The sequence below is a fragment of the Phalacrocorax carbo genome, chromosome 2 (genome assembly GCF_963921805.1).
Source record: "Phalacrocorax carbo chromosome 2, bPhaCar2.1, whole genome shotgun sequence".
NCBI classification, from domain to species: Eukaryota; Metazoa; Chordata; class Aves; order Suliformes; family Phalacrocoracidae; genus Phalacrocorax; species Phalacrocorax carbo.
Window position 1 is genome coordinate 30,507,406 of NC_087514.1, and position 12,381 is coordinate 30,519,786.

A 12,381-nucleotide genomic window follows, 5' to 3' on the forward strand; every position below is an offset into this window, starting at 1 on the left:
AGCAATGACAAAGGAGGAAATAATAACTATATCCTTGGTAATGTTGGGGTTTTTTCCATGCAAATGGAAACTTTAAGTCTTGGGTATATTTTCTAGTCTAATTCCATATTACTGTGGTCCATGTTCAAAATGCAAAGCTGCAGTAATTCAAGCTAGATACTTTATAAATCTGATATTTTTATTGTGTGTGGTTTTTTTTTTTTTTTTTTTTTCTGAAAATACGTGTTCCTCCTTTGCTTTCTCTATTGGTCATAAATTCCCAAGGTCTGAGGCTTGTGTATGATACCATTTGGTATTCTTTAATTAACACAAACGCTTCCTGAATAAAAAAAGTTTGCCACTCTATGATGCACTGTGAAACCTCTTCAAAAGCAACTTCACATAGAGATTCATTAAGTTTGTTTAATCATGCACTTGTGTCACTGCAATTTAAGCAGGCTTCATTTAAATTTACAGTAAGTTTAAGTAAGAGGAAAAGCTGGCCAACATGGACCAATAAAGACAATGGTGCTTAAAGCTATTTCAACTTCAAAATGGGCTTTCTCCCCAGAGCCAGCTCACAGTTACACAGCGGCACAGAAGAAATGGAAGTTTAGCCCCAAGGTGATGGTGTTGGTGACCTTGCCCTTCACCTCTGTGGGTGGCACCGTTCAGGGTGTGGGGCTAGAAAGTGAATCCTGGGAGGGGCTGCGGAAGGGAGGATGGATGGCAAGGGGAGATTTCAGGGGGAGGTAGGTAACAACAATAAAGTGCCAGAGCACGGAGGTGGGATGGACTCACAGAGCTCCAGGGGGGAAGTAAGTTTGTGTGTCTCCCCTCAGAAACACGTGTTATCCTCTTCACTGAGCAGGTGTCTCCTCCCAGCCTTTGGTAGCATGCGGTTCACTCCCCCTCCCCGCCACTGCAAGGTGAATGCAGGGCTGGGAGCTGCCCTTCTTCCCTTCCCAAACTAGCTCCTACACCCAGGGTGGGCAGTAGCAGAGGTTGTGCAGGCAGCAGAGACCCTGCCCTCCTCAGGCATTTGAATTTCCTCGGCAGCCTCCTACTCCATCTACTTCTGCTTGCAATTATAAAGACTTTCTGCTCTCAAATTGTCTATTTCATACCTAAGTGGTTCTAATCTTTTTTTTTTTTTTTGCAAGAATAACTGTAATTGCAATGCTTTTCTTGGATTCATCTACAGTATCATTATCCAGAGCAAAAGACTGGATTCAGCAAACGTAAGTGTTAAAGAAGATTGTGGGCCTGGGGTGGAATTCTTGTGAAAATGCGAATGTGATAAAAGCAGCAGATTATTTGATTTTCTTTTCATGAGTTTAGCCAGATTCTTATTTCACTTGTGATGATGCTGACTCCTGGACTTCAGATATTTCTTGTTTGTAAGTCAGAGAAGTTTTTCCCAGTAGAATGACTCCTAGGAAAGATAGATACATTGGGTTTGGTAGAATTATAATAGGAAGAATAAACGGTTTGGTAAATTCAGCCTCAAACTCCAGAAATAAATGAAATGCAATCATGTCAACTGTTTTACAGGGCAAGAAATCAAAGCTATTTTATTTAAAAAATCACATCAATCAAATCCCAAGAATTTGCTTATGTGTACATTCACATTCTTTGGCTCTGAACCTGTTCAAGTAAGAGCTAAATCCCTCCTACATTAAAGTTGAAAGATGAAAAGCTGTGGTGGTAGTATAAAAATCCAACACATGTTTACATTTCATTATTCATAACAGCTAAATCCAGTTTTGCATCATGTCTATCTCCCTTTTTTTAGGTATCTATCTCATTCATAATATTAGATGGTAATGTCTGTTTAAAACTAACTTGAATATTTTAAAGCTGTTAATGTAGTTGTAGATACATCTAAAGAAAAATTTTACATATTTATTAGATATGTTCCATGCTGAAAATCAGTGAGCTGATGAAAGCATAAGACAAGAAGGGCAACAATGACAAGGGGAAAAAAAAGCATTTTTTTGTTCTAATTTTTTAATCATTCTGGTAGTCTCTCTTTTAACAGGTGTCAACATGAAATTAATGTGAAGCGTACAGTATAGGTGAACATCACTCAGATGCTCCAGAGGAAGGTCGTGGGTGCTATCTTAGCCTTTGGTCTTTATTTCAATTATTATGCTGCAGCGCAAAAAGATACCATATCTTTTGTGAAGATACTTGCTGGTGTGTTACAGATGCCAGTTTGCCATGCCTAGGCTGGTTCTTGTCTGAGCTGGCTCTCCAAGAGAAACTGTTTGTCTCGGAGACAAAAAATGGTCCTTGGTTTATGCAATGGCGTAGGTTGCCTTTAGTGTTTACAGACATTGCTATAATGTTTTCGACTTTTCCTGAAGGCTCACATCATCCAGATTGATGGTGAGTTGCACACAACAGCCATAAATAACTGTAATTAGAAACATCATTAAGTATTAAAAATTAAAGAAGTTGATGTCTTGAGAAGAGAACATTCAATTTTTAATCTGGATGATGTGACCCTTCATGAAAAGTTTGCCTGCAAGACTGACAGTTCTTTTGGCTAGTACCCACTTTGTTGATATGTAGCAAATCTACTTAAATCTTTCTGTCATTTGATGTAAATCCAGAATAATACTAGAGTTCCCATCTACTGCTGTGTTGTCACTGTGCTCTTAAATTGATGCTATGATCCATCAAGACATGGATGTATTTCACTAGAAAATAATGTGACTAAACATGAGTAAACACAGAGTTTGTAAAAGCAGTTGGGGATCTTCCATGATGAAAGTGCTATGCTGTAAGTAATACATTTGCTGGCCTGGATAAATACTACTTTTTGATTTGACTAGCTCAAAGGTACAGCTAAGTTAATGAGAGCTTGTACAGAACAGAATACACCTCTGGAGATTACCCAAACTAATATGAGACCAGATATTTTAATTTGAAAATTTTTATCACCTTAAATTAAAAAGGGAAGGAGATATTTAAAATCCCTATCTGGATACACACGTAGAAATTCACATTCATCCTACTATTCAGTTTATTCAAGGTTTCTTCTGACTAATGCGGCCTTTTCAGTGTTCTTCTGTAAAAAAATAAAAAGATTGGAAGTTCATATTTTATTGCTTTAGCTTGAATTCCCACGTTTGAAAAGATTGATCATATAAGGCAAACAGCCAGTGCTACACTGCAATATAGAATGGCCTTTTCCTTTGCCAAAATGCTGATTAAATGAGTTCTGACCTATATTGTTTTTTACATCAGTGCCCTTTCACATACACAAAAAAAATGGAAATAGAGATAATTAACCTCAACGAAGTGTGACTTAAATGAGGAACCAGATTTTTATAGGTTCCTAAGTGAAATATTCTTTTCTTCTTAAAATTCCTATGGCTGCTTCTATGTGTTGTGCTGTACACCCAAAGGTTCAGGCTAGAGGTTAGATTTAGAGAGATGATTCTTTCAGAGACAAAGCAGGTGACTGTGTAAATATTTTACTCAGTAGCTCCAGATTCATGTTTAAAAAACAAGTGCTTTAAGTCGATGAGGTTAACATTTCTTGCATCATTAGTCTGTAAGTGTACTGACTACAGAAGTACTCAAACTAAGTCACCATAACCAATTCTTACAGATCTGGGAGAGGCTGGAATTTGACCCCAGAACACAATTCACAAGTCATCCTTTTTTATTATATTAAGAAAAAAATTCTGCGTCTGAATCCCACAAAATTTGTTTTGGGGCATTACAGTTTGAAGATGAATTTTGCGGCATGGGTCCAACATCCAATATTTATGCTTGGCTGATGAAAGCAGCAGCTGTGAACAATCAAATCCGAATAATAAATATGTGGTTTCTCTATTGTGTTGTTGGGGAAGAAGCAGTTTAGTGTAGTCACTTTTGCAGCTGGCCTTTTGTCAATGTATTTTAAATGAGATAGTTGTGGGGAATGAATTAGTCAATCAGTTCAGAGAGTTGGCTCTTGCAAGAAAAAGATGTCCACTGAAAAGTATATTCCTATAAAACAGTATTTTTCAATTTTCAGTATGTTGGAAAGGTATAAAAAAATCCTAAGATTAGCTGGGAGACAAATTGATGATAATGGATGTATCAAAGGGACAGGAGAGATTAGGACCATTAATATCATGATGACCATTATCACAATTGTGATTGCGTTGAAGGATCAACATTTGTAGCTAGATGTGAATGCATGTCTAACATCTGGAAGAAAACAATCTAATCTGGGGAGAATCTTTGCTCCTATCCAGTTGAGACACGAAGTGTAAACAGTCAACTGAGTTTTAATGCAGAAGACAAAGGTAACACTTCCTATATTGTGAGCAGAAAATTAAAACACTGTCAGGAGGTTCAGGGTAAATTTATAGAGAGGATGTCTATCTTTTTTTTTTTTTTTTTTCTTCCCCTGGCAACGGTCCTTTACCACTTGAAGCAACATACTGGAAAGTTTTCTCGTATTACATGGAGATTCCGTGAACACCTTCAGCAAAGCAAAATAACTGAGCTACCAAGGATCAAACAGAAGTAACTGTATCAAGGCAGGTACAGATGAGTGCTCTTGTTGTCATCTGGTCTTTTTTGATTTCTCTTTACTATCTGGATAACTTGGAGAGTTTTTTCCTGGATCTCCATAAAACACTTTTTACAGAAACTAAGTTCAGATTGTGATGATTTTAGAATCTCTACTAAGTGCCATGATTTGTAAATATTGCATTTATGTTTATTAATTACAATTGCATGCTATTTCTCAGTAAGTCTTAAAATTTTTATTTCATAATACATAATGTTATCACAGTCATTGTGTATGAAGAAGTTTGTAGAGTGACTATGGTTTCTTTTAGCTAAAGGAGTGTTTCACTGGAAGCCACCAGCTCCTTACTCTTTATAGTTCTAGTTGCTGCCAGCCAATTTTATTAAAGTTGAACAAGGTTTAATTACAGTAGATTCTCTCTCTGTGTCTGTTGGTCCCCGTTTCATACCAGTCTGCATAGGTATCACTGTTATGCACATGTGACAGAAGTGCCTCATACACATCATGTGGAGTAATGCATTTCCCTTTGTAGAACAGTATATGCTTTCCTCTGCTGCATGGGTTCAAAATCCAGGTGGGCCAAAGTCGTTTTAGCTCTGGGCAGCTTGCCACCACAACTCCCACTGCTCTGACATCGTCACTCTCTATTGCTAAAGGTGACATTTCTAAGGCTTACTTATTTGAACACTACTGCAATGTCAAAACCCAAGTTGAGCAATTCTACTCCTTTTGCCTTATTATAGTTTTATTTTGTTAAAGGGGAAGTGAAGGTACTACTTTTGCAAATCTGGGGACTTCTAAACAACATTTAGAAGAAGACACATATATTCAACAATGAAACTCCCTTGATTCTTTTTTCCTGACTTGTCTGGAAGAAGTCGGAGTTGTGCTGGGTATCTCTGAATACACAAAAATAGTGTGGGAATGTAATCTGGATTCATCTCTCCCAAGGAAAGTAGGCCTTTCTGCCCCACTTATTACTGAAAATGAGCTCGGAGCTTACCAAGCAGTATCTACCTTAAAGAGATTTAGGAGAGAGAATCTGGTATCAGTGAAACAATGTTTCATAGTCAGGTTATTAAGACCTATTGTTTGATCAACATCTGCTACTGCAGATGCTGATGCTAAAAGCGGAAGGTGTCTGTGAGTTTTGTTTGGCTCATCTTTAGTCCAACAGATGAATTTTATCCACTCCCTGTACACTATGACATGTATCACATAGCTTCACCTTTCAAATCGGTCTTACTATGCAGTAAAGTTTGAAAATCAAGCAACTTCCCTAAATATAGTGACATTATAAATCAGTAGATATTGCATTAATTAGCCTCTTGACAAATGCTAAATATTAGCATGTTTCACAGGTTTAAATAGTCAGAAACTGTTGAGTCAGGAAAAAACAGCTGGGTTCATCTAATTTTACTTGGATAAAAGGTATGACAATCTGGACAATTATCTAGAATAATTCATGCAAAGTATGAAGTAATACAAAGTGTGAATTATTGTTGAAGTTAGGGAAATGCTTATGTTGCTGTTATAAAACCTGCTCCTCAAGAATCACTGTCTGCTATTGTATTTTCCACTCATGTAGCCAGAAATTCTTTCATGTCTCATTCCAATATAATAAGCAAAGGTGGTGACAGAAACAGCTTAGGACAATGAACAAGCCTCTTAGCTACTTTCTGGACTAAGGTGAACTATGGTACAGGGCAAAATTAGCAGAGACTGAGCAATGAAGCCAAGAGAAATGAGGCATCCAGCTCAGAGGTGGACAAGGTTTTATAAGGGTTTTTTCTTTGGTTGTGGGGTTTTTCTGATGATATAAGGCAAAATAAAACACCTAAATTAAAAGGAAACTACAGCTAAAGAAGAAAGATAAAAAGATACAGGTGGAGCAGCAGAAGTCTGTGGAAAGGGGTAAAACCTGTATCATACACAGGAGAAGGAGATTCTTGCAATTATATGAACAAAAATGTAGGTCCAGAAGTGTGTTGCTGCATTGGGAGAAAGTGTTGTGCTGGCAGGTAAAGAGGTATTTTAGGGTTCTTAAGAGGACACCATTGCATGGGTGAAGTAATGTTATATCAGCGTCATTAACTTTTTGAGCCAAACTTGAAAGGTCATTAAACTTCTAAGATTAGTTACACAAGATTTACTGTCTATGAAGCAGAAAAACAGTTGAGACAGAAACAAAGTGTAGGAATCAAAGTACACTTTTATCAGATCCCCTCATTTCCCTAAATCTAGTCTAGTGTGTTCCTAAACAGATGCAATTTGAGTTAGCTATTTACTTTTAAGAACTATGTTCTCATGTTCCACAAAATCCATTCAACTCCCAATGGCAGAATTTCTCTCCTTGCTATCCAGTTAAAATACCAATTAAACACTTAACCTTCTTAATCTTTACTTAGGAGATTGAGTGCTACCTTTAAACTCCTATTCACGTCTCATACTGTAGCATAACAACAATAATTCCTCTCATTTATGAGGATTTTAATGCTGTATCCAGCTGCTTTACTAATGTAACAGCAATGCAGCACTGCCTGGTTATTTGCATTATTTTTTATGCAATTTATGTGGTAGTAGAGATGACCAAAGTTGCTTGCCTAAAGTATTCAAATAATTTAATAAATTTTGTCACCTACTTGAGACAAGCACCTGGTATTTTCCATCACTATTCTTTATGGGAATTTATTTTGCTGTGTGTATATCAAGCTTCCCTTGCTAATGGATCCTGATAGGATTTTTGTTTGTTTGTTAGTTTATTGGGTTTTTTCTCTTTTAATTTTGTGAACAGTGAATGTCTAAAATCAGAGGAACTACTACGAAGATTCCCCAGGTCACATGCACCTAGTATATGCGACTGTCTATGGAGAGTATTCATTTCACCTAACTTTTACATGGCAAATATCACTGGGCCAGTACGGGATGTGTTGGTAGGCCCTTTCTGTAATGGTGGTGAGGGATATGTACCTCCAGAAAGCCGGGGACTAAGACCCGTGGGATAAATCAAGGTCTCTCTTGGAGGCGGACTAGGTATTGGGCTTAGACCAGACACCTGCCTTGCAGATGGCTGTTTATGTTTGACTGTAAGTGTTTGATGTGGAGAAGGAGGCACATGGTGGTAATCACTTAGGGATTGACTCTTGAGAATTGGCCAAAGGTATGTCTAAGTTATATGACTCTAAACAGTAAGTTTTCAGTAAGTTGTACCCATACCAGTGTCACACAACCTTCAAGTCTCTTCGCAGTCTCACCATTCACAATCTGTCACAAACTTTTTGCTCTGGGGCCATGACTTAAAGGACCTGGGAGTGATTTGCATCAACACAGTAATAGCATTGCAGTGGCTATGGTCAAAAAGCACTGAATAATAATTGGATTTTATCTAATAGAAATAATTTATAGATAGAAATATCCATTCAAGCTATGCTCTACACTAAGAGGCAAATCGAGGTGTGTATCCAGGCATATAGTTTTCTTGTACAAATAAAAGTCACAACTGTCAGTTATAATTTTGCACTGAAAAAGTAGTCTTCAAGATGTGTGGTGTATTCTTAGTGATCAAGTTTTTGCTACCATGATATTCTGAGTGTGTAAATGGGGAAGGATCGGAAGTGAGGAGCAATAACTTTAATCAAGCCAATAAAATAACAAACAAGCTTTTGGATATAGAAACCATATTTCAGGTATATATTTTGCCTTTTAGAAGGAGGATGGCTTTCTTGTAAAAGTATAAAATTTTCTCTTTCTGCTGAAAGGTGAATGAGACATTATCATTGAGACTTGAATTTAATTTGGTAGAAAAAAATGCATGGTTTTTCGTAAAATTTACTTTTGAGAGATAACTGTTTCCTTGTCATTATTCTTTCTAGGTTTCTCTGTGGAGGAACAAACAGGAAACGGTTGGCAGAAAGTCATATCACTAACAACCTTAATAAACTTTGGTTGTGAGATATTTTTAAAGTATTCCTCTTTTAAATTTTTTTTTATTTTAGCACTTTATAGAGTTCCTCAGTCATACATGCTCTACTGAAATCTCCATTATAGATCCTGTATTTCGTAACACCTTCTTGCTCTTTTAAACTGAAAATGCATTATTCCCAACTGTTGCTCAAAGTTACAAGAAAAGTCTGCCAAAAAATTTACTAGATAAATAATTACCTCTTGTTTTGCATTATCAAAATAGCTGTGTAAAGTAACTTCCATTAATTCATGAAATATTCACTGAAGTGCATCCATGACATGGATGTGCGGGTTTTGGCTGGAGTAGAATTAATTTCCTTCATATTAGCTGGTATGGGGTTATGTTTTGGATTTGTGCTAGAAACAGCGTTCATAATTCAGGGATGTTTTAGTTACTGCTGAGCAGTGCTTACACAGAGTCAAGGCTTTTTCTGTTTCTCACACCCACCACCAGCGAGTAGGCTGGGGGTGCACAAGAAGTTGGGAGGGGACACAGCTGGGACAGCTGACCCCAACTGACCAAAGGGATATTCCACACCATATGACATCTTGTTCAGCAATAAAACTACAGGGAAGGTTGGCAGGGAGGCCTTTGGGGACTTGCTAGGCGTCAGCTGGTTGGTGGTAAGCAATTGTTTTCAGTGCATCATTTGTCTTCCTTGGGTTTTATTTCTCTCTATTATTCTCCTTTTCATGACAATTTATTGTTGTTATTTTATTTTATTATATTTTGTATTTTATTTTAATTTGAATTATTAAAGCATACTTAACCCAGGAGTTTTCTCACTGTTACCCTTCCATTTCTCTTCCCCCATCCCACTGTGGGGGAAGTGAGCGAGTGGCTGTGTGGTGCTTAGCTGCTGGCTGGGTTAAACCATGATAATGGGTGAACCAATATGCAATGAAAATACACCCTGGTATTTTGTTTGACAGTTTTCTTCTCCTGATACCACAAGTGATTTGGAATCTGGCAAGAGATTTTGCGTTTTAAGGTAGTTTACTTCATCTGATTTATATTTACCATCTCCATGCCTGAAAAAGACAGCACTATTCCCAATGCCCATATGCTGTTATTGAACACAGAGGAAAATTTATATTTATTATCTCTGACTAATGTTATTTTACAGCTTTCAAAGATCCTCTACATCCTGCCATTTTGGTGCAAGGAAAATCTGGGGGTTTTGCATTACCAAGCTTGGCTTCCATCTAGCCAGGCATTCATGACTGAAAAGTATGCTGTATCACTTGATAAAGAAGAGATAATGAAGTGTAATCAGCTTTTGCAATAAATGGCAAACCTCCCAATGACTGGCAGGGTTTGTATTTAACACTGTTATATTTTTTCATGAGCTCAGTTTGCAAAAGCATCATGCAGCTTTTGTTCCTAATCCTGTTCTGTGTGTAGTGTTCTTGCAGGCCAAGTTCAGCCCTCTGGGCATTACTGCTGTCAGCCTCAGCTGTCCTCTTCAGGATTTTAACTTCAGTTATTTCTTGGTAAAGAAACTTCATGTTCACTCTTTTGCACGTTTGTATGTCTTCTTTTCTCCTGAAACTTGATTTGAACTTTGCCATTCAAGGGCTCCTTTTGCCAAGAATTGCCTTGTTTTTTTCAAGAGTATTAAAAAAAGCCAGAACAACATTTGGCTTTATAAAGGAAAGGAAACTATAAGAAAGATCATGGGATTTTTCAGACTGCCTGGAAGAAATTGCAAATTTTCCTCTCCCATGTTTGATCTTTAATGAACTCCCTTTTATTGATTTAGGTGAGATACCCGTGTCTGCTGTCAGTGCTGTCAGAAGATGATCCCAGCAGTGATGGCCCAAGAAGTGGTGTGCCAGCCACAAAGCCTGTTGCTGTGCAGCTTATCAGTGTGTATAGAAAGAGCTTTGTCACAAGTATACCAAGTCCCTGAAATCTCCCTAGCTCTACAGCCAGCAACTCCAGCTTATTGGCTGCTGGCATCTCTACTGGCTGGCAGTGGCTTCCAGTGGTTTCCCAATCTCTCTGATGCCATCAGGTCCACCACTGCTGCCCTCACACTTTTGTTGCCTGTGGAGCGATCAGGAATCAAGTGCCATGTCCTTAGGACTACTGCCATGGTCAGGGTGGCCAGTGCAGAGAGTCCCAGCAGACAAACTGATACACCCCACCTTTCTCTCTGTTCATTATGGACTCCTCCATTTGTCTCTATGCCAACCTTTAGCCCCTGTATGCTGTATCATTTGCATCCAAGGGACATTCCTCCGTTTCCCAGTCTTCAGTAAGGGAGCTACAACTCCCCTCAGTACTCTTTCTGGGTGGATGGAAATTCCCTTGGAGAAGTGCTGTCCCTCCCCTTTCTGGCTTCTCTGCAGGCATACTCATCAAGTCACACAGCCCACATTTTTCCCATGCCTATGACATGACTTGCAGCAGTATGCAGCATTTGTTGCTAACAGCACAGCATCCTGTCCTTCAAATTCATCTGAGTGGCCACCATGGGGAAAGACCAGAAGACTGGAACTGGAAGTTGTGAGACAGTCATGCCTAGCATGACCTTCGTGTTACATAGTGGCAAAGGATTACAGCTTGAAAGGTTGTAGATGTTATAACTTGGTCAGGTTTGGGCAGCTTTGGCCACAATAGGCTAGATGAGTTAAAGTAGCTGGGGAAAGTAGAAGTTAATAACAATTTAAATGTATACACTGTTCCAGAAGTTTTGTGCCACAGAACAGTTACGAAGGAAAAAATAAATAAAATAGTTGCACTACATGTTATCTCCAAAAAGAAGTTAGAAAAAGATATAACTAAATGCTCCTTAGCATAGCTAAAATGTTCTTTTCAAAATTCTAACACCGTTATGGCACATGTAGTCTTTTGTCTGATTCAGTTATCAAGCCAATGCTTGCTTGCTTAATTACCTGGCTTCGGTTAAAGACACTGAGGAGGGTGGTTCTCTGTTGAGTCTTATTTCCCAAATAATTCCATGACTCTAAAAAAAGTCCACATCATGTTTTACTTTCCTGTGAGTAATGAATGAAAAAGAATTATAACTAGCATTAACATTATGGCTCCATGATGTGAGTTTATCTAAAAACTCAACACTCAAGAAAAAGGCTACACAAGGCTTATTACTATGGATACATATGTTTTTAATGCCAGGTATTAAATCATTAATATTAAATCATCAATTCTTGCTATTAAATCATCAGTCCTCTTTTCCCTCAAAAAATCGAAAATAAAGTACTCAATCTGCTACTTACATGAAAAGTATATTTCTTTCATTCAATGATTTATATATCCTTCCAACCTTCCTAAACTTGCTGTCATGTTCCCTAAACATAAAACAATACTTTTAATGGTGAACATGGCATATTTAGGGCCCAGAGGTGTCACTAGTGTTGTCTGCAAAAACATTGCTCATTTTCAACTCTACACTAGCCTTAGCTTTTAGTTGGAAGCCTTTTAATAGCATTTTAAGAACTAAATTTTTTTCTTCATGGCATAAGCAGTTGGTTACCTTTTTCTTCTTGTATCTGAACAGCTTTTGCACAAATCCAAGGTGGAGATATACTCTTTCACACATCTTTCTCCTGTGTTTCCTAACAGACCAGAAAACAGATAGAAGTGGGAGAAAAAAAAAGGTAATTTACATTCTTCTCTGTGAACGTCACAGGAATTTGAAAGCCAAGCAGAAGACAGCAAGCTGAAAGATTCATTCCTCGCAGTGGCCATGGTTAGATGGGATGGCTGAGGTGCTCTGCATCACTCTTGACATTCAGTTTGAGGGATTCCCTCTCCCTCATCTCCAGAGGCTGTTTGAGTACTTGGGTGGAATTGCAGAGACTCTTCTCCTTAGTTCCCTTCTCTGCAAGGAGGCAGAAACATCATCCTCTCAGAGCAAAGCTCTTGAGGAAGCAGT